Below are 26,523 nucleotides of genomic sequence, written 5' to 3' on the forward strand. Positions count from 1 at the left end.
TAAATGCTTAACTCCTCTTGCTTCTCGTCTCAGAAAAAGGTTTGAAGCCTTTCTCTCTACTCAGGTTCAGAAATGACCTACTAGGGTTTTTGAAATAGTGATGATCTGAGGATGTAAGTTAATTTGATGAGACAATTCAAAGCTTGAAAGCTTGTACTCTTTTCAACTTTATCAATTGGCATAATACAAAATATGACCTGTCCCCACAATGCTTGTTTCCCCTGGAGCAGAAAGGCATTGTGACTGCACTGTTAACTCTCTGTTAAGCCATCCACAAGTTCCAGTCCTGTTCACTGGACTGGTTTATTGCAATACGTACAGTGACTGTAGCCTCCACATGGTGGTATCCTTTAATATGCCACACTTTTTCAGGGGTGATGATGCATGTTATGCTGTTTCATTCCCTTATCTTGACTCTCACGTACACCTGCATGGGTAGTTCAGCACGGATATATTTTTCTAAAGATGTCACTTGGTAAATCATCACCACAACATCCCACGATCAATACAACAGCTTGGGGAAAATACATACACTTACATATCTAGCAGCGTAAATGAAATCTCTACCTTCTATTTCGGGCCAGGCAACAGGAGACAAATGGGAAAAAAAAAAGACAACCAAGAAAAATCAGATTTTCTATAATTATATAAATTACAGCAAGAATGACTGTAATCACCTAAAATGCCTCTGGGGAGTTGGATTAGCAGAAGACAATTTCTCAGATCCACACTCCAGGGTTTAAACCTAGGGTTGATATTCAGAATTAGACTACCAAACTAAAATAATTAACCCTTGGGAAGCTAAAATATGCAACTCAGAGGTGTACTATCTGGCTAAAAGGGGGGAATATGTAATTGATGTTATTTTAAAATTCATGTGGATCCTAATATTTGACCAGGTCAGTCAGACCTCACACTTCAGTCCAAACTGTGAGTGTATTTAAATGGAAAAAACCTTCCCAGTTTCCCTCCTTTTGACATCCAATAAAAAAGCAACAGTCACTCAAACAAATATACCTTAAAACCAACGACAGACTTCCTTCAGTAATGTATGTCTATTGCTAAATATATGATGAAAATACAGATACAGATAAAAAAAGGTACAGAACTAAAGCTGATTTGTAAGAAAGCAAGCTAAAATATTGTAAAGGAAATTCAAAAATTGGCTAGAAAAATAAGCAGCGTAGGTGGTTAGGATATGAAAGTAAATATAAAGACAGAGAAATAAATAGGAATGCCCTCTTTTGCTTTATTTTCTTTAGATGAGTGAGATGTAAAAGCCTCTTATCTGGCATACGGAGAATGTCCGTAACGTAAGAATTAAAACGCTCCAAGAAGATCCTCTCCACACTTTCTAGTTTTGTGGTGGGGGCATGGATGGGGCAGTAGAGGAGGGCAGAGTGAGCAGGTCAGAGGTGAGTGTTCCTTTGCGTGGATGTTTCCCTAGGTGTGGACAGTGTTTCTCAGTACCTCAGCTTGGATTTCATACCAGCAAGTGTCAAGGGTTTGACCCTAAGCAGAACTGTGAAGGCAAAAAGTTGTGTTAGTGCTGTCTGAATCTCCTGCTTCTCTGCGCTGCAAGTTTTGTGCTTTGCCTGGAGTGTCACCCTGTGATTTGAATGCAAAATACCCCCACAAATATCTAAAACTTGAAGCTACTGAATCTGCTACTATTTGTGAATCCTAGACGAGATGTTACTGTCTAACAATGAAAACATCAATAATTCTCTTAATCACGGTGAAATGTTTTTTCCATGTAGATACTGCTTTGAGAATAGAAGTTTGTATGAACAACATCAATCAGGGAGCTCGCACAAATGAATAACTTACAGCCCCACTGGCAGCCAGTATTGAAGATTAATGCTGGTAAACACTACATTCAACATAAGATGTGATTTCTGAAAATAAATCAATTTATTGGATTCCCAGACATATGTATTTTGTAGTCAACCATTGATTACTGACTCAGCTGATTCTACTGTTCATTCATCACATGTGCTTATATAAAAGCTGAACTATTCTCTTTCAGGACTTCATCTAATATATAGCACAATTACTTGTGAAGCAGTGCTGTTCCCGTTAAAAGAAATTACATTTGATAGCTGCACACTGAAGTGGCTCCATTTACGTAGCACAAACATGACAGACATACAGATATATTTTGTGGAGATAAGTATTGTGAATCAAAGAGGCACTGTTGCACCTTGAACTGTACTGAATATTTTATGTTGCATACCAAGGATGACTCTTAACTGTTTGAAGAGAGTGCCAGTGTTTATAGCATTAAGTTCTTATTTATCAAACAATGACAACATATCTCATGCTTGCTAGCAAAGAACAAGGGAAAGCTCCTGTCTTCAAACCCTTACCTTTTCATTATAGCATATCTCCATTCTATCTACTCTTACATATGTCTCGATAATCCAGAGGAGTTGGCAAAAACAACAGGTCTGTAAGCAAATTAATGCAAAAGAAAGGATGGTAAACGGCTGAAGTATTTGGATGAGATTAATTTGTAGGAATGGCAGGATAACAACTCCCTAAACTGTTAAGTCTTCTTAATTTTGCCTAAAAAGACAGGCTTTCGTGTTCAAGTGCTGATTTTGCAAAAGTCCTTGAACAGGTGAGGGGCTCTATGAACTTGAATTAGATGAGTTTCACACTTCACGTTAGGCACACACTTAAGACACAGCGGAACTAAGCATCGGTCTTGTTAAGGAAAAAAAAAGTGGCCTAGGTATATACTTTTGTATTACATTAATCTTACCATTATGATAGGCACTGGAGTCAACAATCAAATGCCTGGTGACACGTTTATTGTACAAAGCACATTCTTGTACAGAGCACCATTTTTTAATCAGCTATACCTAGAGTCACAGAAAACACTTGTATGATCAGCACTTTTGTATTCCTAGGTGGAAGGTTGGTTGGTTATGCCATATTTTTGATAAACCTGGTGAGAACATGATGACAGGGATAAAAAGAATACAGGCAATGAAAGCTGGAAGCAGTGCTTTTTCAGGAGTTGGTACAACTGAATAGGAGAGTTAGATGCAACTTCAGCAATTACAGTTTTAGAGTCTTATCAGAGACGAAGGAAATTTTCTTTTCTTATTTCTTACCTGGTAACTTGTTTATTATCGGGAAAATATTTTTTGGTTTTGATTCATTTGTCACATCCTGGAGATTATTTGATTCTCAAATTATCCTAGGTCTTCATTAGGAGAAGTACTAACCAAAATGCTTTGGAAGCAGCGGGTATTCTAGCTGTGTGCACAAAGACTCATTTTCTTGTGCTTTCTCTAACCCTCTTCTCTAATCCGCTTCTCACTCCAAGTTCTCAGTGGATAAATGTCATTAGCTTGATGTCCATCACTGGAGGTTCCTCAGCAGATGTCGTTCTTGTCCATGGAGTCAGCTGTGTTACCATCTTTACTGGTGGATGCACAATTCCATGTGTCTGCTTTGTATCTGTTTTCATATTCACCAACATTTGCTGATGATTGTATACACTTAACTTCATTGTGTATATACTTTAAATTCATTGTGCAAAGGCTCCTTCTCTCAGCTGACCCCTTGCTGTGTTCGTAGGAAGTAAGATACAGCTGTCATGAAATACTAGTTAGCAAAACCTGCTACTCTGCAGGGAGAGATGTGCATCATGCAATGCAAATTCAATATAAGTATTATTATTATTATTATTATTATTATTATTATTATTATTCACACCAAGTATCTCATAGCTGTTTATGAAGAAGCCAGTATGATCAGCATGTTAGGGTCTACAGAGCCACTTCATTCCCACTGGCATTGCAAGAAGGAACAAGACCCTGAAAAAGAGCTTTCAGTTCTGCTTTGGAACTAACTAAAGGCAACAGGCTTTATAAAATTGTATGACTAAAAGAAAGATAATCCTCTGAGTGCAATGCAAAGGAAGTCAAAGCCCAAAACCCAAAGAGTTTTGTTTTAACAAGGGACCAATTAAGAGCCTTTGATCACCAGATCTGAATGTTCATGAAAGAGAATGTAAAATAAGTAGATTGAAGAACACAGCCGTAAATGGTTTTGTGATTTAGATAAATTTGTTTAAAAATCTTAAGTAAAAATTGAGCTCAATGGAAAATGATTGCTAGTCAGTCTGGAGGCATCATGATGAGAAAACATGCAGTTCTGAAAAGACCTACAAAAGAAATATGTGCAATCTTTAGTCTGGCAATAGAAGGAAAGATCCTGCTTATGTTAACAGCTGCAAAACTGTTCTTCAGGAAGCAGGATGAAGCACAAATTAAGCAAGAGAGAAATAAATACATGGACATTGTGCAAAATAAATGGGATTTCATTCTGAAAAAATAGTTCTGGGAACAGTAGAAATAATGGCACCCATTTCCACTACGGCTTTGTGTCTTGCGGTTGGATTCACATCTGCGCTGCACAGACAAACCGGCATATCTAGAACAACCTTTACCTGCCAATTTACTACTTCCTGAGGCTATCGGCTCCCATTTACTAGTCTTTCTGTAGTTAAGTAGTCAAATCGTCAGAAAGAAATGGAGAACAGGAAAATGATTTTGTTAAGAGTCTGTCAGAACACCGACAAGGACTGTAGGATCCTTGTCAGGATGGAGAGGAAGAAAGTCTGCACAAGCCATATTCCCTAAACATACAATCCGTCTATTGTGAGTCCAGTTATAACAACAGGATGGGTAGCACACTGGGGTCCAGCACTGCTTGCACCGACTTTTTGCTTTGCAAGGGAATGTCCTTCTAGTTAACTTGCACTTGATTATGTATTACAATATAAACGTGTAACAACAGATGACTCAAAGCCAGCAGGAACTACCAGTATTGCACTTGGTCCTGTGTGGCCAGCGGTGCTCTAAGAACAACTGCCATTATTTTGGCAAAATCATGAGTAGTCATCTAGTGCCCAATTCACTGTTTTCTTCCCATGTACAGCTGATCATGCCAATGCAGGGTGCAAGGAAAGGGGATTTAGATTCCTACAAAATGAGAATGGTGATATCTTCCATACAATTAACAGTAGTGTAATGTATACATGTGAAACAAGTCATCATAAATTGAGCTGCAAATTTCCAATATTCAGCTGGTCTAAAATAGTGCATTGACTTCAGTGGTGTTGCTTTTCTATTTACAACAGCAGAGAACCTGTACAATGGTCTTTGTTTAAAAAAGTAGATTCTTCTTGGTGTATATGGCAAAGTTATTGTATAATGTTCTGTTGTGTTCTGTTCTATTCCATCCCATCCCATCCCATCCCATCCCATCCTATCCTATCCTATCCTATCCTATCCTATCCTATCCTATCCTATCCTATCCTATCCTATTCTTGGTAATGGTTTGTGTAATATATAGTAAACCTTATTATTTCTTTGAAAGTCTTTGCTTTCATTGGTATTATGAAAAATTCATAATTGCTTCACTGAACTGCCATCATACTGGCATGACAATAACACAACTGCCATTGGTTACTGGCATTTTATACATAGACTTACTCTCACTCTTCTGTACAATCCAGGTTTCTTTACTGTTGATTTAAAGTAAGCCAATTGCAGGACTGACGTGGTCTTCAAAGACAGCTCCGTTAGCCTCCAATGATAACAACAATAACATCTTTAAATTAGGCTGAAGCTTTGCTTTCAAAATGGCTTTTACAGTGAAGGCATCTTCCTCTCTGTACTGCACTACTTGCATGTTTATGACAACCTGACTGTGATTGCAGCTGAGAAATAATTTAGGTTAAAAGCTATTAGTCCCAGATGTACAATTGAATTCTAGTCTTCATTACAGAAAACACAGCAGACTGAAGAAAAGCAGACAAGGTCAGAGCTGTCCAAGGAGCAGTGAGAGGAAAAGGTGATTATCCTGGCAAAAGCCCACAGGTACATTGCCTTGTTGAGCCGCCTTTGACTGGGGAAAAGCTACATCTTTAAGGAATGCTGCTGTCCTTTTAGAGGTATTGTGTGGCGGCAAACGCCAGGGAGATTTATGTATGTGGTTCATTCTCTGACCTGTGATAATGCATCATTAGAGCCCTCCGTGTTTTCCACCTTTGTGAACAAAGACTCATAACAGGGACTATTATGAAAAAAAGGGGAGAAGCTGCAGCAGTGGCAGCAGGGGAAGCATGGCTCAGGCACACAGATCTTCACCCAGAAGTTGAACGGAGATCTTTTTTGCATTGTACCTTCACTTCACTTTATTCTAAGGACTCCATCCCTCCCTGCTTATCTGTCCAAATCTCAGACTCCTTGACAGAATTAGAACATAACACAAAGCCAGAACACCTCCCCACCCCCCAGTTATCCTCCTTGTTTAACCTGTCACTTTCTTGGAGAACTTTATAATAAATTTAGAGGCATAAGAAACTTACAGGGAGAGCTGAGGTCACTCCTGATCCCTGGTGAAAGCTCTACTGGGTCCTCTGAAGTGAAATGATAACGGCGAAAACTATTTCATGGCCCTGCGTACCTTTGCTTTTATCCTGACCCCAGGCAATCTTTTTATTTAGCTCTCTGAAATGCAGGGCTGCTGCTCTAGCTGACTGACTGGGGAATAAGTTTATATCTATTTAACCAAACCAGACTAGCATCCCCTCTTCTCTGGCCATGGATGGATACGGATTCAAGCAGTTGAAATGCTTTTTTGAGAACATTACCGAGACATTTTAATCACGGCTTACTGCACTGGTAGATTAGTACCCAAATGCAATGACCTTCTTTTTGCTGTGGACGTGAACATGCCAGAAAACCAAACTGTACTATTCTTTGTCTTGATCCAATAAATTAGGATTAAATAAACAAGAGAGACAAGTGCGATGTACTTTGAAAGTCTGAGTGCACCTGTTTTGTAGTGGAAAATTGGATGTTCTTTTTTTTTCTCCCATAAAAATGCTCCTGCCTGTGTTTGCCTATTAGGGGATGACACTATAACCAGAATTTACACGTGGCTTCCTACATATTTTGCACTTGGAGATTATTAAGAAACAAAACAACAACAACAAAAAATTGGTGTGTGTTAGGAGGTATTAGAATAAATTAGTCTGACTGCCTGTCTCCTCCACTGCACTGAGGTTTGATTCCACAAATGTGCACAAGAAAGTGTATTGTGGGGAGGCAGAAGCATGGAGGAAAGAGATACCTGAAAGCCTTGTAACCACATTTAAGAGCAACCATTATCCTGAAGTGCCGGGACCAAATGCTCCATTCCTTTGCAGTGTTGTTTTGGCACTTCCAATGAGGAAAAGTAAGCATTGGATACTTCCACGTCAAGATACCTGTGATCTGTACCCACTTTGTATTAGTCTATGGGTGTACAGAGAAAGAAAGGGGGGCCTGATCCTGAAATGGAATATCAAGTCCCTCAAGCCAAGAATGTTTCAGAATGTTTCAGCCCAGGGTTTTCTCAATTTTACTTCCTTGTACATACAGAACAAGGTATGTTTTACACTATGGTGCAGGTTATGGCAGCATGTATCGACAGATATAAAAGTGAGCATGCCCCTAGGCAGCTCTGCCTTCTTCCTTGTCTTGGAAATGGTCAGAGTAGCATCTTCCAGCTTCGTGGAGAGGTGCAAGTGGATCTGTTGTCCTTCTCTGCAGGGAAAAGGTGGTGAGCTGGAGATATTTGGTCACATTCCACCTGTAAGTAGCTGGTGTACCATCAGCAGTACCATATTACAAATCGAGAATCTCTGTCTTTATTATCTAACATATCAACATCCAGACAGGAGCAGCAACGCGATGCTTACTTTCCGTATTGAGTGGAGTCTATTTCCACATGTGCAAGAAACCAGTTAGCGTCAGAGGCAGTGGCATGTTCTGCACATGTTCATAATCAGATTTCAAGTAGGGACCACTGTGATCCAAAAAGAAATAGCTTTGCATGGTAAGCAAACAAGGAAGCCTCTGTCTCTTGGAGCTTTTAGAGTGTTTGCTAGGCTGATCTCACCTGTTGGTTACTCTTTGCATGCTTCTGATGGTATGGAAAATAAATAATTCAAAACAAACAAACAAGAAAAACAACCAAGCAACATAAAAAGGTGGCTGTTTGATTTCGGTAAGGCATAACAGATGTTTTGCTTAAGCCCAGTTGTATAATACTTGCATAAAAAAGAAAGTGTTTTATTTCTTTTGTGTCCTGAAAGGCATGTAGTAAAAATAATTTTATTACTACCAGGTGTCTTCCTCAGGTGGTCAGGTAAAAAAGTGAAAATATTTTTATAATGGTTATAAACCATTTTACAATATCTTAATCATTCATGGTTAAAATTGAGATAGTACAGAAGTTTTTGATGCACAAGACCAAATGCAAGGCAAAAAAGAATACATTTTGTACAGTTTTTTTCTATGTATTAAATTCCATAAAAGCAGCTCTGCAGGTAGAAAGTTGTAGTTGCCTCCAAAAGTATATATTTATATAGGGTTCCTTTCATGAAATGGCAGCTGTAATTCCAGCACTTCACTCATTACATCCTTGACTCAGTTGGTGCTTAAGCATCAGGCTAAGTTTAAGTCCCACTGAGATAACTTGCTTGTGTAAAGTTCGTCATAGTTAAATCTGTGGTTCAGTCGAGGTCTGCTCCAGTGAAATCTCTGATACTTCTGGCATATGAGCGTCTACTTATGCTCTGCCTATGCAGTCAGGTGCTCCTGTGGAGAAGGTGCCACTGGTCACTGAGGTTTTAGGCAGCTTGTCATGCAGAACCCTACTTTAATAATATTACATGCTGTGGCACTAAGTATACCAGGGCTGCGTGAAACTAGTGCTCCCATTGCTTTTTATCCTCCACTGATGGACCTGCCGTGCAGGTAGCAATGACAGAAAATATCCTAGCAGGGACGCTAGCCCAGGATGCAGAATTACTGGGAAAGCAGATGCTTTTCAATAAGCTGAAGAACCTCCTGTCCTGTGTTGCCAGTCAAGGTTCAAGATCATTCAAGCCTTAGATGAACCTTCCTAAAGTGTTACGTGATTTAGAGACCATTCCCATTTCTGTTGAGGACTTTGTCATTCCGAAAACTGATAGATCGTCATTTCTCTTCTCTCCCAAAATGTCTGCCTTCAGAGAGTAAGCAGTTTCAGCAGAGGACGGCAAACAAATATGAAATACTGCATTTGACTAGAAATTAAGTACTTGGTAATCTCTGGTGTCCTTGAGCTTCACAGTTAGTAAGAATGATAATAATAATAATAATTAATAATAATAATTATTAATAAAGAGGGATTATTTGTAAAGAATATAAAAATGCTTTCTTAAACTGCATTTCAGCTGTATAGCTAGCAGCCCTCTGCAGGTGCAACATTCTCTCTCATTTTATAAATGTGAAAGCCAAAGTGCGGTTGCAGCCTTGCAATAACATTTACTGATATGTTTCTAAATAGAATTACATTACAGCAAAGAAAGTCACTTATGACCAGATGTCTTATTGTAGGACATTGTAGGGAAAAAAAAGTAAGAAAGAGATTTGCTCAAAAACAGAAATGGAAGAGACGTCTGTCCTGAGTTTTACACTCAGTAGGTGCACCCTCTTGTAGCAATGCCTTAATTCTCTGTAAGTATTGCTGTGGTGCAAACAGCCAGGGATGTGTGGCTCACCTGCTGTTGTTCCTAGCAAAGCAATTGGATGACAGGGGCTTCTATGAAAAATCTATTTTTCATAAACACTGTTTGTACTTTCACTCCACTCCCTGTTTTTGATCACTGTTTCTTTAAATATGAAGGGGAACTAAGCGTTCTTTGGGCACCCACTGTTTGTTGTTTTTTTTTTTCCTCATTTAACCTTCTTTTATTACTGCATTAATTCTTTATGCAGCACAGCAACAAGATGCCAGAAACAAAATAACACAGGAAAAAAATGCAAGCACTATAGTGTGCTAGTGATATAGGTGATAGGTGGGAAGGAGAAATTAAGCTTTTCATTCAATAGCTTCAGTGGTATGCAACTGTTTCAGGAAGAAGTTTCATGAAATATGTGGGAAAAGTACGTGGAACATTACCTGGAGAAGTAAATTTGAAGGTCACTAAGTCAAAGGAAGTGAATATATTATTTCTGAGGAGAGAGAGAGTAGATGGAGACAAGCAGAGGACCGCAGATTAATAAGAACAGTGATCATTGTGTGGGGAGGACAAAAGAGATATAGATGCAGGAGGGCTTGCATCACATGCTAATAATCAGTTGCCGTGTTTGTAGTTGTCAAACTAAAAATATTGCTACTTTATAGGGGTGGATGCTCAGGGTATCTTCTACTCATCAAGAGTTATAACCCTCTAGGTAAGGCATTTTTAACATGTACACTAATCTCAAAGCACTCACCATTCAAGCAACATCAAGCCCTAAGCACACATCAGTGCCAAACTGACTCTGCTCCCTCTCAATTCACCATCGACAGCCCCCCAGAAAGAACATGCCTTCTGCCTTCAGGGCACCTCACTTGCACAAGGTTTGGTATGGTCTCACTGGAAATATCGAGCAATACAACAACAGTAAGAAAAGGGGTTTAGTTCTAGGAGATCTTACAGAGCCATGAGATCGTGAACCTGTTCAGCACAAAGGACTGAGGTCTGCTTTCAGGTAACATAAGCCACCTTCCTCCATTCTGCTTCACGTTTCTTCTTTGTATTGCTGTGAGAGCTCCCTAAAACTGAAGTACCCTCACTCAGAAATGACTGACTTGCTCCGTGTCTGATGAGCCGCAGAATCAGAGACAGAACCATTTCTCTGCCCTGATCAACACACCCCACTGCCATCTGACTGTCCATTACAGTAGCAATACAGAAGTATTGCTTTTGTATTACAGAGCATCAGCTCTAAGTGGGTCATGCTCAGGGGTCCTGTATACCTGACGGGCCCTTTTAGTAACAACAGGAGGTGTGTTACATAGTGTCAGGAGTAAATTACGCTCACCCCTTAGAATTACACTTGTTGATCCTGTAGATATTGCGTACATGGGTGAACCCTGGTGTTCTTCCAAACCCTGGTGCTGACGTGTCCACACTTCAGAGCTTTTCAATGTGAAAACAACTTGGAAAAAGAGGAAAGGATCTTTACCCAGTTACTTCATTAAGTAACAAGGAAGTGTAGCAAGTGTTTAAAAAAATTTGTGATTAGGTTGCAAGATATCCTCCCATCCTCTTAAGTCGTAACTATCCACTTCTCATGCACAGAGGTGAAACGAGTTTTCTAACGTCGTACACTAGAATGATGGCGGATCCAGGAATCTGCATTCACTGCTCCAATAAAAGCAAAACTTCCTCCTTGTGCAGTGCTGGAAAGCCTTGCAAAAGAGAAATAGATATTCAAACTCCTGTAGATGATGTGAAATCCACCCCATTGTTCACACACCTCTAGAATTAAAAAATCATATCTATGTGGTCAGAGTTTACAAAATAATGCTCCAAGAATTCCTCGTGTGAATCTTGACATTAAACCAATCTTAGCCTTGTCTTGCCACTTGAATCATTTATTTAAGCGGTGATAATAAAAGGTGTCAGCAATTCAGTTGTAAGCTCTTGAAGATTTCTGTGCGCATTGACCTTTAAGTGTTTGCATCTTGACAGGTGAGCCGTTCTTAACGTCTCCTATGAGATATGGTGGGGGCAAGGGGTCAGGCACGCTAATGATAAAATTACCATTTACCTTTTACCTCACCAGCCTCAGTGCCTGACATTATAAATGTAGGTAACCTTTCACCTGAAGGCGCTCTTTCTTCTGCACTGCTAGAGATTATGGAGAAATGAACGTGCTTGCAGCTGCAGAAGAGGCATCAGTCATGAAAAAAAAAAGGTGCTTTTGGTGATCCTTTCCCTTTAATTTTCATTTTTGTTATTTTAAACCAAAACCATATTTTTAGAAAAAGTATGAAGAGCTCTACCCTGTTTTATTTTAACAAAGAGATGGTTATCTGGCTATTTCTATTCTAGCATGCTATTTCTACTCAAGAGGATTCTGTTCTTCCTTATTAAGACAAAAGCACTATTTGTTAATTGATTAATGCAACTGATATCGCAGCAGTCAATAAGTCAAACGACTTCAGGGATAAGTCGTCACATTAATGAGACTGTATTGATGATCTTCATTATTTGCCATAGCCCAATAGAGTCAACTTCTTCACATCTGCATCCCGATCCAAGTTCTGAGCTTCAGCCATTTTCAGGCTTGAGTCAAGATCCCTCTTCCAAAGGCAATACCATTCGACCAGTGGTGATGGGTACACAATAAGAGCTTTGAAGGTATCAATATGAGTCTGAAGACTATCTAAGGATTGCTTATCTCCCACCCACTTATGGTGTGCCTGATTGCTCAGAAGCAAACACTTAACACAATCTGATATACTATGAAGCTTAAAGAACAAGAGTGGGGAGTATTTACTTTTCCATGTAAAAACATTTAAGATTTCTAAAAGCCATGCGTATTGTGGATAGGACAACTATCACGTCTAGGAGAAATGTTAAAGACGGTGCTAGGTGCAGAGCCTGTATTTGGCTGATTCATGGGCAGGTGATTCATATCCTGATTTGAAATATATATTCTTCTTGCCAGAGTTAAAGCATACGAGGGTGGAAAACATGTGAAGAGACAGACACAGAAAATGAGATTCAGTTCATTTCACTGATCAAGAGCCAAATGATCACAAGCTTTAGTAGAATTACCTCCCAAGAACAGCCCCATTCTGATAAATGCAGTCATGCAACTGCTAGGGCATAAATCATGCAAATTGAAGACTATAGTTCAAAAATAAATCTTTATGTTCAGTTTAGTGAAATTTGGTATTGTGTGAACATTATTCATATCTATGAATCTTCAGGCACAAATCTTGTTGCATTTTATTCATGTAATAAGGATATACATTTTGCAAAAGTTTCATTCAATGGATATGACCTTAATGAAATTGTACTCTGGGAAGTCTATAAAAATTGTTTCATCTTCTTCATATTGGAAAACCTGAGTAGACCTATTTCTAGTTTTATCTTCATATACAGATAAAGAGTACGCACACAGAGTTCAAGCATCTAATAAATGAAAGGCACAACTTCATTACCATATTAAGCTGGCAGAGTGAGGAAAAGGCTCAGTTTGTACCATATTGAAAGGACAGCAAGGTTACAATCCTGGGAAAAAAAAAAAAAGAAGAAATACTGTCCCTTCAAGAAAAGTGTATAGCTCTCCTCTCACATAAACCTGCACTGCTTCTACCATCAGGGAGTTGTGAAGTAGTGAAGCAGGACAGAAAGCACAGGAAAAGCCTTCCTCTGGGAAGCTTGTGCTCAAATCAAACGTGTTGAAAGGACACAGACAGGGATGTCATTCAGGCTGGATAACCTGGCAGAGTCATTTCCAGGCTTATCAGATCATGTTCCACTTGTCTGAATACTCTTGTTTTACTTCTGTGCATCAACACAAACTCAGCCCCCAGCACCAAAACCAGATTCATTTCCACAGCACAAAGGACTTAACTGTGCTTTTCAGCAGGTTTTCCTCCTACTCCTCTGCCCCATCTTTCTCCTGGAATGGAAAGCTGCTTCTACATTCAAATTCTGCATTTACTGTGACATAACTGTTTTCTAGTTATGGCTTAGACCACAGAGGCACACAGAGTCTCATACACGTATGTCATAACTTTCAGAACAGTATGAGAGGTTACAGAGACACCACAGATGTAAGTTGCTGGCAACATCTATAAATGGATTTTACAGGTTATGACATATTCCCATCCACTGATCCATTTTTCTGGGACCAGGACTAAAATTCCATGCTTCTGCAAAGTTTCAAGCACACGGTATCAACTCTGTTGAGGACAAAAAAGAATCCTGCCAGTCAAATATTTCTTCCCCCTCCTCCGGACTGCAGCGTGTTGAAGGATTAGTACAGGCCAGGCTCATTCAGTTCGGCAATCAGTTTCTGATTCTGAGTTAGGAAACAGGAGTACTGTGACCACTTAAAGGGCAGATTCCTACATTGACAGAGCACACTCATTTAGCCCTCACAAATCCTGCAGTGTTTCTCAGCATGGACTAACACGATCCTTGCAATATCATGCCAGTAAAATCCCCCAAATGCTGGATTACGCTCTGTCTCATCCCCTTTGTGTTCATTGAATACATATGATGCTAGCTGGCTTGAAGGAATCTTTCTTTTGATTTCCCAAGGGATATCCACTGAAGGTTTGATCCTGCAATACACTGAATACGCTGAACATTTAAGGAAGCCAGAGGAATTTGAGAGCGTAAAGCTATCTCCTGGCTAAAGACATGAAGAGGAGATGTGTTGCACCGGCTATGTTTGTGCAATGTCATGCAAAATATTTCCAGGATGGGCTAGAGAAAACAGTGGTACTTCAAAAAAAGAAAAAAAAAAAAAGAAAGATCTAATAAGAAACACACTTCCTGGAGTCCTGGAGGGAACTCTTACCAGATACACCACATTCCTGAATCTGCAAGGAGGATCTGGTTTCATGGCAAGGACCCAGTCAGATCAGAAGACCTTCTACGTTATCACTAGCTGCACAGCTCACACCTATTAAGTCCAACGGGAAATGCATTTTGCAGATTGACTAGAAAACTAAGATAATAGGACACATTTAAAGTACAGATGTATCCACTTGAGAGTATGGTTATTGATTCCTGAAGCTTTCAAAAAAACATTAATCACGCAAAAAGGCAAAAATGTGACATGCCAGTTGAGGAATGGAAGAGAAGGGAACTGACTTTTTTACAGAAAGGTTTGTGTCAACACATTTCTGCAAATTAATCAATAGTCAAATAACTCTAGTGACGGATTGAACATTCCAGCAGGGAATACAGGAGGTAATAATTTTTTTTTTTTTTACAGTTTATGGAAAATATAGTTTGCTAATATAAAGACTAAGTGGATACGTCTTTTTCTATTTCAAAAAGGCATTCTGTTTTTCCAGTAAAAATAAAAATGAAAATGGTAGCAGTGCTGATGGGAAAACTTACTTATAATTTAGCAACACTTTGAAATATATTGTTTGGGAAAAAAAAAATTAAAGTAGCTAGTCCCCAGTATTGAAAGCTTGCTCTGTCCGGGGTAAGACTGGAATTTGCTTCAGAGAAGGACTTCAGTGGGCTCTGGATCTAGCCCTTATATGTGAAGCTACTCCATGACCTTTACCTCTTGCTATGCTTTATACACCACCAAGCACATGGAAATTGCTTACAAATCAATAAATGGCTTTTATTTTTTATAAGTATCTGTAGCAGGAGGGATTTGTTTAAATGAAAAAGGCATGCTTCATGTGTTCGCTTTCCAGATTCCTCATAATGGGTAAGACTTAATCAGGGAATGGGTTAAATTTCTTACTTCTGGCATGGTATGCCATATAAATGTTTCCCAAATGCAAAATAACTGAATGTGTGTATGTGTGTGTACACATACATATATATATATAAGTTTGTATGCAGGTATAAATGTACATATATATATATATATATATAGGCATGTGGAAGTGCATATGCTTAGCAGCAACACAAAGAATCAATGTATATTACATTTAAATCTAGTACGTATTTTCCAAGTTAGGGTCAAGACCTGGGAAACAAAGTCTGTGTGCAGGGCTGGCAATCCTCTGGGGAAAAGCCAGGAGAGTCGATACTTAAGGGGTTCATTCACCGCTTCTTCCTGCTCTGGAAACGCTGAATGGGAAACTCAGGTGCAGCATCGCCAAAGCTCTGCCCTGAGAGCACTCCTGCCTGTCAAGGAATGCGGTGGGAAAAGCCATTCAACTCTCATGCAGACCCTACGTCTCCAGCCAGCCTTCCTGCAACTACTGGGAGAAAGATGTGGACATCCTGGGATGGCTGTTATATCTGTGGGCAGAATCCTCTTTACTAGCTGCATGAAAAAAATCTTCTTCTGATGGGAAAACCTGGAGAACGGCTGAAATCCCAGAGGTTTTAAATCTCCATGGTTATCATCTCACGTCTTTCCACTGAAGAATGTAGTGGGGACGAGTGCTATCTGTGAGGACATAGTGCTGCTCCCTCTCTTATTAGACGTTTTCATTTCTGCCAGCCTCCTTTCCCATACCTTATTAGATTTATTACTGTGTGTTTATAGTACTGCAGTTGTACTTTGATGATTTTAAGATGGCTGAGGCTGGAAAGGAATGGGATGACATCTCTAGTATAATTTGTTCTGCATAAAACCTGTTCCCTTTAACACCCAAGTCCATTCTCTACTTGTGTAGCTACTGGACAAAATCAGCTCGTGCCAACAGGCACCCTCTGCTGATTGCTCATGAAGCTTTGCTGGTTGACGCCAGCTAAAAATTTGGCTCCGCAGTTTGAGGGAGGGAGAGACAGAGATAAAAGAAGGGTAACAGTAAGTGTCAGACTGTATTTCCAGTTACATCAGACCAAGTCTAGGGTAAGTTCATTTAATGCAAGGAATTTTTTTGAGTTTTTCTTTGGTGTAACAGAAAAGAGTTTGTCCCTGAGCCTTTATGTCTTTCAAAAATCTCAGTCAGGCAGAAAACACTTTTTAGTCAGTCTCTGAGATGCTAATGAAACCCAGAGTTACTCACTGATATGCAAAGTACCTCATTTCATGAATTTACACACATACATGTGCATGTATATATATATACACACACACACACACGGTGTAACTGAAAAAAAAAAAATCTAAGCAAAAGAAAAATCCTCAGGACTAGATACAGTACCCTTTAAATACAGAGCTGTTTAAAATATCAATCTCCTCATTGTAATTTGATGTGTGAAATTCAGGCGTGCATTTACAATTCAGATCCCATTCCTTAGGGATTCCCATTTAGGGCCTGTTCATATGATTTATTTAGTGCCTTTCTTCACTTACTTATGCTTGAGATCATTAGGTATAATGCACATATATGCACAGGGATAAAATGTTTATCATCATTACTTCAGTGAAGTAATTTGCCATCCTTGACACCCTCTAATGTCCCAAGTGCTTCAACCCACTGGCTCATTTGCCCGGCCTTGCTCACTCTTCACTTTTTCATCTCAAATTCTCAATGTGTTCCCTTCATCAATCACGGAAGTTTAGCAGGTAGCAGGAGGGAAGGCAGCAGAATAATTATCCAAATATAACAAAAGAAAGTCCCCTTTGTATTGCAGGAGGGACAGGGACGGGGGAGGGGGAACAGAGAAAGCATGAGTGTGTATTTCATGCTTCTTTGAAAACATTAATGATGTTTAATGGAAGCCAAAGAACCAACTGGAAGCCATTGTGGTCTCAAAACTACGTCCCACATCACTAGTCTGAGGACCTGGTTCCCACCCTGTGTGTCCTCTTGCTGCTTTGGCTCTCATTGCCCCAGGTTGCCAGCTTTTCACCACCGCTGACGTTTGCAGTCAGGAACCACTCTGAATGTGCTCTTTTGGATCTATATTTCAAAAAACAGGATCCAAATCACTGTGCCCTGACTACATTCAGCTAATTGCCCCTTGCTTTCGATGACATCTGCAGAGCGGGGATGAACAAATTGAAGATGAAAGGGTGGGCTGGGGTGGGGGCAGGGGGAAGTCAGCATGGCCTGGGGCACAGTGTCATACACAACTGGGGAGAGGCGAGGAGGGTGCGGGGTCTGGGGCAGCCCCAGGTGGCTACGTGCGAGGTGACTTTTTCACTTTGAAAGAAGATTGGTCTTTCACATTTCTCTGTCTCCCCGGTACAGACACCAACGGCAACATGGTATTTCTCTATGACTTGAAAGCAGGAATATACAAAAAGCCTTGCAGAGTCCAATGCTGGGGAGACAGATCCTATAGATGTTCACGCTCAGGAAAACAAATGTTTTTAGGGGTGCTTCAGAGCTCGGTGAAATGACGGTTGCTGATGTGTGCTAGATCTGAGAAGGAGCAGGTTGGCGCAGCATTCAGTCAAATATTAGACATAACACTGTGGCCTGCCCTAGTTAGGACTCTGGAAAAATGAGCTTGATAAAATGATAGCCCAGAGCTGGGACAAATTAAAGAAGAAAAGTCTCATGTAGACCACAAAACCAACACACAGTAAAAAGCAATCCTCTTGAAACAGAATCAAACAACATGAGATGGAAATGAACAACCATTCATCCACTTCTTACTTTTCCCAGTGTGTCCGTGCTGGGCTTTGATGATTTACTCAAGCATTGATATTTGCCACACTCAAAATTCAATCAGTAGTGACAAATACCAAAAAGAAAACTCACAGGTTTCTGAATGCTACCTGACTCTTCAAAGCACACCCATAAATAAATAAATAGCCCCAACAAAAGCTTTATTTTTCTTTCAGTGCACCCTTCTCCCTTTCCCCAAATATGAAGAACTTTGTTTGCCATGCACCCTGAGGATGGGTCTGACATAATACCGAGGAGATGAATGTGGTCTCCACAGAAAACACAGTAACAATGGTTGTCTCTGATTAAAACGTAGGAGATTCTGGCCTTTAGTGCATCTATTGTGCCAGCTGATAGAGACAGATGTCCTACCAGGGAATTCCCAAGCTATTTGTTTGTCCACAGCTATAGGGAAAGAAAGGGAAGATGAACTACTGGTACTGGAATAATAGCTAAAATCTACGCCTCTGCAGAAAACTAAGTTTTCTTGATTTGCTCTTTTAGAGAAAAGTATAAGCCTATATATAACCTGGGATACTTGTAATCTCCTCCAGTTTAAAGTATGTGATCTAGAGGTCACATCTGATCCACTAATGGACCTTTCCCACATGGACTTCTCCAATCTTTTTTTAATCCATCTAACCTATTCGTCTCCACAACATCTGATGGCAATGAGTTCCACAGTTTAATGAGACATTATATGGAAAGAAAATAACGGACTTTTCTAGATCTTTGATAGAGATATGTCATTTCTGCCCTCCTGAAAGTGAGAAGTGTGCTGTTTTTCTTAGCCATTTTTCATGCCATTTCTTAGCATGTCAAAACCAAAGTAGAAGAGCCAGTCTTCCATGGCTGCCTTCTCAGAATTATATGTTGGGACTTTTTCTGCTTTTTAGAAATGATCACTTCCAGCTTAACAAACATTCAACGTTCAATCACTCATTTTTCCTGCTAAGTGGTTTGGTCTATTTTCTTCGCCTTTCTGAGCCTTCAGGAGGAGATGATTAGAAAGACTACACTTGAAGATGATTATGAAAGAGATGACAGGTTATCATAGCTGCTTTGATCCTTGCAGTTGAAAGAGGGTTTGAGCCACAATCTTAGCAAGTGATGGTTTTGTTAAAATTTTTTTTTCTTCTTTTTTTCTACTCTGAAATGTAAACATAGTGCACTGTAGCACAGAAATCAATTATAAAGCTATGGAGAAAATGCAGAAAGTAAATTCCTCCAAAGGGAAAATGAATCAGCATTCTTTCCAGCGGAATGGATAAACATGTAAAGAAACATACAGGTAGAGTGCTCATCTATGGCATTTATTTTTTGTTAATACTCTTCTTTAAAGCAATACTTGGAGTGATTTAAGCACTTGTTTTTAGGTCCACCATGTAATTTGCTATCCTGTATGCCAGGACTCATAAACACTACAAAAATAAAGACATTTCATCAAAAAATACTCAGAATGCTACTCGTGCCTTAGAAATAATCAAAAGGAATTTAGAAGGGTTGTTTGGTGTTTTTTTTATCTGATGTCAAATGTCCTGGATTCACGGACTATCAAATGTCCATCCTGCAGCATTACTTTATTTTCCAACTGGGACTTACAGTTCATGGCACCTGATCTGTATCTTTTACTCTCCTGAATGCTTTTCCAAAAGTAGGTAGCATGTGGCTCAATGTATTGAAATTGTTCAAGACCATGACTCACATTTTCTCCATGTGAGACCCAGCTCTTCTGGATGAAATGTGCTGTATAAATAAGAGGCAGAGGAGCAATAACAGCTCAGAAAATATTCCTTGTTTAAAAGCTAGGATGCTCCATCTACTTTCTCTGGGTGATTGGCCTCACTCTATCCTATTGGTGTAAAACTGATGCAACGTCCCTGAAAACAGAGGTGTTCTGGATGGTAAACGTAGCATTACCTTTTATTATTGGCCTTGCCAGCAACTCTGCCACCCATTTAGGCACCTAATTTAGGTAACCAGGAACATCTTTAGACATAGGCAAACCAGATGTTTGCTGAGGATGGGAGAAAGTCAGGAGCAGCAGTTTCCCCTGGCAGTGCTGCTCACTGGGGAAAGCCAGAGCCCTGGCAATCCTGCTGTCTTTGCCTCTGGCTGAACTCCGGGATTGCTGGCAGAGCACAGAGCGAAGTGCTAGTGGCAGTGGTGGCTGCTACACTGCTGGACGGCAGGCGCATGTGGTCTCTCCCCACAGCAGCAGGCAAAGCTTCCTCTGTGCTTGAGGTCCTGGCTGGGGCGGCAGCAGCGACTCTGCCTAGGTCCCTGGCCCTTTCCTTCCCAGGGCAGGAATTACATGCGCCAGGCCCCTCTACCTGTGCTGCTGGGGGCATCCTGAGTCAGCTCTGCTCAGCCCATTTTATACGATATGGTCCGCACCTCAAAAACTTCGCGGTCCAAGCACAGGAAGTTAAGTGGTCAGAAGCTCCAGACACAGCACTGTAGTCCTCTTTTCTGCACTCCTCATTGTCATAGTGTCTTTGCACTGTCTTAATATCACATTTAGAAAGTTCCAGGACATTTTCTTTCCATAAAGGTCCCTCCCCTATGCTCAGTGAAACCTGTTCTCTGTGAAACAGGTTTTCCCCTTTCTTGGGATTCAGAAGCTATAGCAATAAAACCTCTTTACTGACATGCCAAAAGAATAAATGCAGCCTTGCAGGGCTCCTGGCTGAATCAGGATGTTAATGAGTAGGGAAACAGCAGTGAAGATGATGGCTAACCAATCAATAATGACTGAATTACAGTTTAAAAACTGGATGTGTTAGATAGTTATTAACAGTGTAATTATTCATAAATGTGCCTAATTATTCATAATTATTCATAAACCTTATTACTTCCCTGATTGTCATAAGTGATCTCCGAGGCCAATTATTATTTGATTATGGCCACAGGTCTCTATGTTGGTATTACTTCTTTTGTCCTAGAAAAGTACAGAGAAAGCTGGTGAAGTGAAATTCATGGAGGACTATCGGCATTGAGTAGTCCTTTAAGAACAACAAGTCTGTGATTTGAAAGCCTCTGTTGTCTTTCCTTTTAGCTCTTTCTTCAGATTTCTTTGATTCCTTTATTACAGAAGCTGCTGCTGCCTAATTAGGGTTTTCTTGTAATTGCTGCATTTGATATCTTAATAGCGTTACAGTGAGCGTGAGGGAGGAAGGGGGAAAGGGGCAGAGGGACTATCAATGCACATGTTTGTGGAGAAACCGAAAGCTCCCCAGCCTGTATGACTGAACCAGAAAGGCCCAGGAGCCAAATCCCAGCTAGTTCAGGTATCTTGTAACTCAGTGGGGAGCTCTGTCAGATGCAGATACAGTAGTTGTCAGCCCCTGACAATAGGAGTGACGGTGGTGTCTTTCCCTTTAAACAAACAGTTAAGCTTGGTCAGAGTCATTTCCACAAAAGCAAGGTGAGAAAAGCATATTTTACATTTGCTTAACTCACTGGTACTTAACTCATGGGAATGTAAACTCAAACCTAACTGCAAGCTTGGTCAGATGCTGAACCAGATGTAGTCAGGGTGTTGATGCAATCAGACCTTATCATCAGAAAATCTGGGATTTCTGTCAGAAGACGCTGCACTAATCAAACAGGAGCATCAGCTTCTTTCCACTTTCTTTCCTCCCCTGAAAACATTAGAGCCATTATATTGTGGGGCGGCATTAGTCACATTAAATTAGCATATAGATGAGTTCTGGGGGTAGGAAGGAGGGGGAGATAGGTTATGATAACCTGATGCTGTAATGCAGAAATCTTTTGGCTTATATACCAAGTCCCACAGAGCCCTGAGCTTCTTACACGGGGGAAAATTGCAGTTTCCCAACAGGGATGCAACCAGCTTCTATTGTGTAATTTTACTGACAGTCTTGAATAAGAAAACACACACCCAAGCACTGAAGAATCGTGAACCAGGCTCCACAAAATCATCCGCTTGTCTTAAAAATCAAAAGATTTAAAACCCCTTTCAGGTTTTCTTTTTTCCTTCTGGTTTCTGAACCAGAAGGGCTGGAAACCTTTTCTTTGAACCGATAGCCAAGGTTGTCCCTTTAATGACTTGGGGGGGTATAAAGGAAAACATTAGACACTGCAAGGGTTGTCAGGACCATTAGCGGCTCACAGCCACTATGGTGTGAAAAGAAGGGCTGCCCAGCTGTGTGGTCATTTCAGCAACCTGTGATCCAGAGTGTACGTGTCGTAGCAGGGGGCTCAAATGGAAGTACTACAGTTCCTCTAACTCTTCCCCATCCCATTATCACAAATTCTGTGACCAGGTACTGTCATGCACATATGTTTGAGTGCTGTCCTCACTTCAGTGGACAAGGCCAGATTCTGATCGCGGTTACACCTCTGTACGCCCGGAGCTGTTTCACTGATGGCAGTGGAATCTGGGAAATGAGATCACTGTCCTCTTACGGTACTCTCACAGCTGAAGATACGACAGAAAATAGTTTCATGCTGAGAGAGGGCTACCAAATGTGGGAAATGTAATAGCTCAGCAGCAGCTGAAGTGTGTGTGCGCGTAGTTCTGGGTTTTTTAAAATCCCCTGGAAAGGTTAGCAGGGGCATTTCTTCTTTTCAGCAGACTATGTGATACAAACAGTTAAATACTGGTAACCCTCTTCTTTTGCAACATTGTCTACAATTTCTGTGATGGGGAATAAAAACATGCAACAGAAATACACGTGCAGGGTGCAGTCACTTCTGAGCACTTTTTGAGATTAGAACTATTTGGTCTTTTGTTGAAGGCTTCAATACATGGCAGTAGGTCTCAAATAGCACAAGTTGCTGTGCTGAACAGTAACGTGAAAGGAATATACTTGATTTTTCAAGGTGCGTCTGTGTGGGAATAAGAGTTTTGCAAGATGCGTGTTTAAAGTCTGGGTTCTTGCAAAAAACACAGAAGGTTTATATTTTCTTTAGAATATATAACCAAAAATAGGAAAATACTAGCCTGCCAGACAAAGACTGAAGACCACTCCCTCCTTCAGAAGTCTTTATTTCACTGTGAAAGTGAAATTTGTTCAGTCACACTTCCATAGCTTTGGTCTTTTCTCATCAAAATCATGATGGCAATTCAATTTCTACGAGTGCTATGTGGAAATCAGTGCCCAGTTTGCACACCAGGGATGCTTCCAGAGAGATGCAGCGTGGCTTGACACAGTAGGACAGAACTCTTCAAAAACTCTTTGGCAAGCTCTGGCAGAATGAAAATTGGGAATCTTGTTTTGCCACAGTTCAGTCCAAATCAGACACTATCATATTACAGGATCCAAGTCTCAGTGAGTCAGATTAAGATGTAGCTTCACATTTTGCAAGTAGGATCGTGCATGTAACCATCTAGTTATTTTGTAATATTGACATAAATTGATCTCTGCTCCTGTCCACCTAATAAATATTGCTGCAGCTAAGACCTGCTGCGGGTCTCCTTGGAATGACAACTCAGTCTAGGCCCAGAAATGCAAAGTTCGGTAGCTGCTAGGAGTACTAGGCATATCCGATCGGAGACTGAAAACAGAGTTCACATATGTAAACAGTCTCGTTGAACTTTTTTGACTACTGAGTATGTGTTATTTGTTTCTCATCAATCCAGAGAAGAGGATGAATGTGTAAAAATATTTCACATTTAATAATACAGCATAATTGCTAAAACAGGGCAGATTATCTTACATGTATCTCTTTTAATATGGTTGCAGCTTTCTGACTTGTAACACAAGCTATAGCTACCACACTGTCTTCTGCCTCCCTGACTTTCAGTGAAGTACATTTCACTGTATGCTAAAGGATAAGGCTTAGATCATTCTTAACTCACATAGGATGGCAGCCCAATTTTGCAGAGCCCCAGTGCCTGAAGAATTAAGAAGGTGCTTCCTTTCCACAAGTCTGAAAACCCAAGGCTGCCTTTTCACAAAGCACAACAGCCAGCCATCAGGTATCCTAGCGATGCATTTTACATCCTTTAAGCAAAGTTAAGCAAAGCTCTAAGCAAACGCTCACAGGCAGCACGAGCTACAACCCTTCTTTAAAAAAGATACAAGAGAAAATGGTTGTAAGTGTGTATGTTATTTGTTCCCCCTCCCCTTGTGGCTTCAAAGGGTGAAAATGGAAGAATGTGACTGCAGAGCATAATGGGTCAACACTGCAGCTCTGATCGCTGGAGCATACACTCTAAATTTCATGCTACATTAGGTAGGTTTTAAAACCTAATCTGCTCCTACGAATGTTTTATTGGTAATTCTATGAAGGTACAGATTGCTTGACAACAAGGGGGACATGAGAGAGGTACCTGGTAATCCACAACTTTGTAACACCCCAATGACCTAGCACTCCAGCACACCCAGTGCACCTTGGCTCAAGGGGGTGCACCGTAACAAGCCTCCTTTCAGGTCTCATTCCCCTCTTCTGTGACAGTGAAGGCCATTCATTTAACCAATTACATTTGTTTCCTTGGTGTCCACATATCTCTGATGTATTGATCTAGTAAGAGTGTATTCTGCATGGAAAGGTTAACAGATTGGCATGGTTTGAAAACCAGCTCCTGTGTTCAGCCACATACTGTTCGAGGGACTGAGAAGGTTTTGGCTAACTGCCACAGGGCTGTTGAAATGCTGTGCTACAGTACTACTCACATTTTTTTTTTTCCAATTTAGATTTCTCCAATTTAAAACAAACCTTGACCAGAGTGCTGTAATCGCTAAGCTAGAGAGCTATGCCTACATTTTCTTTGCCTGGCTCCACTGGTCTTTAAATATTCCACTAAAAACAGAGCAGCAGCAACAAAAGCGACTGGAGCTTCAGCACAATGACACCACACACTGAACCAGGTCAGTTCTTTGACTACCCCTTCCTATAGCCCCAGATGCACGTTCCCACTACCACCCTTGAGTTGGTACCACTGTTTGTTTGATATTTCCATGAAGTGCTTCAGGGAACTAAACCAGATAAAAACTCTTTACTTTGGTTTTGTATGGGTAATTTTTGATTGGTTTAGCTCCTTAGGTTGGCTTGTCGCATGATCAGATCCGTGCCAGGACCAGTACAAGAGAGAAGGCAGGAACACGTGGCTAGCAGAGTGGGGAGAAAAGGGGCCCACATCTGCCTCCACTGGCAGCAGCAACCCGATAGATCAGCTCCATCACCCTTAGAGCTGCAGCCTTGTGCCCCACGAGCCTGACCTCCTGCAGCCTCATGACTAGAGTGCTCCCCTCAGAGCTATGTGCAAGTCACCCCATGGACAGATGGGACTGTACCCACATCTCCGGCTGAACCCACTTCCTGGAGAGCTACTACGCCAAAAGAGCAGAGAATCAGGGTGGTGTATCTTCTGAATGTGCTTGGTTTTGTGTGAAGCCTGATCATCGTCTCGCTCTTGTCAGAGCCCTTAGAGGTGACGGGGAGGAATTTGCTGTTTGCAGATCCAGAAAGGGTTTCAACATGAGCTGTGCAGCTCTGTCATGACTGAAGCAATTCTGGTCTTGCCAGGAGACAGACCTGGTGGTGGTGAGTAAGCTTTACTGCTGAAAACTATGGGACTGGAAATTTTGGGTGCTACAAGAGTCAGCTGGAAGTTTGGCAGGTGGCTTCAGGATCAACTAAATCAAGACCCAAACTTACCCACAGCATTTAATTTATCTTCTTTGAGAAGTTAACCAGAGATCCTTTCTAATAGAAGTGGCGATGGCAGGATTGAACCCTTATTCAGTAGACCTTCCATACAATTTTTAGCACACTTTGTAAGCCTTCTCTTTCTATTCCATGCTCATTGTAACCCCAGCTCTCCTATAATAGTATAATTCTTATGGACAAACTTTAATTTACAGTGCTCTTACTTTCTCCTTTTTATTGCAATAATTGTTTTACAGATGTATTACAAATAATCAGGGTCCTGTACATTACAAACTGCACAGAGGCCCAGATTGAATAGTCAGGTTGTAATTCAGTCTCCAGGCTGAGAGGTTTACTACCATACCCAAACCCTTAAGCTATATTCTTCAGTGTGGGACATTAGCAGGATCCCTCGATTGAATTACAGCATTGTATTCCATCTGGGACTCAGTATTGTAGTGTACTTAACATTGTACTACATAGGGAGGCATGAGAGTAATGGAATTTTACAGTAATAAGATTTTTTTTTTATTAAATGAAAAGTAGGCATATAAGATACCCAATTATGTAGCATTAGTGGAGTTAGAAATAAAGACCCTGTAAAAACATACCTGAAAAATAAGCATTTGGGGTTTTTTCTAAATATTATAATGTGCTGTTAATATACAATCAACCTCTTAGAGCACTAAGGCTTTCTCAAAATGTAGAACTTGCTATGAAGTTTTAGACGGATTTTTATCAAAATAATGAAAACATATCGGTAACTGATTTTTGAAATGAAGCCCC

The sequence above is a fragment of the Aptenodytes patagonicus genome, chromosome 2, assembly GCF_965638725.1.
Source record: "Aptenodytes patagonicus chromosome 2, bAptPat1.pri.cur, whole genome shotgun sequence".
NCBI lineage: Eukaryota > Metazoa > Chordata > Aves > Sphenisciformes > Spheniscidae > Aptenodytes > Aptenodytes patagonicus.